The sequence below is a fragment of the Echinococcus granulosus genome (assembly GCF_000524195.1).
Source record: "Echinococcus granulosus chromosome Unknown EG_S00352, whole genome shotgun sequence".
In the NCBI taxonomy this organism is placed as follows: Eukaryota; Metazoa; Platyhelminthes; class Cestoda; order Cyclophyllidea; family Taeniidae; genus Echinococcus; species Echinococcus granulosus.
In genome coordinates, this window is record NW_020170732.1 from 1,669 (window position 1) to 2,819 (window position 1,151).

Below are 1,151 nucleotides of genomic sequence, written 5' to 3' on the forward strand. Positions count from 1 at the left end.
TCGGCAACGTTTTGCCAGATTGTTTCTGATTTTAGTCTCTACGGGGAGTTAATTTCAATAGTATACACACAAGATTTGAACCAAATGTAGCTGTAAAAGTAAAAAATATCTATCTCTTTCGAAGGCGACCGCTGATATTTTGGCTGAAATTGTATTTGATAAAGTGCTCTAAAGCTTCACCGAAATTCGTCCACATCACGTATTACCTTTTTAAACTGATTAAAACAATTTAATGGTTCTGAATACGGAGATACAAAAGTTTGGCAAGTAATCATCGTTGCATTAGTTACATGCATAATGACAAGTTTGCCATCAGTTTTGACAACATCTGCATCGACAATTGATTCGAATGCATTTGCTTCACCTTATCTTGAGGTAAATACATGGGCATGGTTGTATCCTCGATGCATGATGCTATGATACTATGCATTAAAAGTACTGACTTCTGTGATGTATTAATTTTCATATGCACTCAGCCAGAGCTTGGATTCTGCTTTGTTAACTGATGAGCTGATGTATTAAACTGGGTGTCGCACAATGTACTTTTGGTTTGCAGGCATGATGAGGGATGATTTCAGCGCAATAGTCGCAAGTGTGGTGATTGAAATGGATGGTTTTGTGCGCTTTTCTTTGTATTCGTCAAAATCCATGCAGTGTCCGGCTGTAGTTACCAAACTACGATATACCTTCGGTTGCAAGGTGGGTCGTTGTAGAAAAAGTTAATCTGAATGCACTCCTCATGATAGCTAGTTGTCGGACTTGCACTTTCAAGTACAAAGATCATGGAAACAAGAAAAACGATACAAAGCGCCGTCATTTTCTGCTTAACATCGATAAATGACCACTGTTATTTAGACTTTTTCCCTTCTTCAATCATAGGACGTACGACTCAGGATAAGGCAATAAGTAACTTTTACTTATCCTAGAAAGCTGCTGAATACTGGCTCATTTAGCCCTACCTATACATTGTTGCCACATTTTTACAATCTTACAGATACCACCAACTTCGCCCATCAGTTCGAAGACGCTGATGAGCAGCACTGCCATTAACATCCTGTGACTAGTGTCCAGTCCACCATTTGATAACTAAACTTTATGCAGTGGCTGGACATTGCTGTGAGAAATTACTGTGCATGACATCTGTCGCTTTA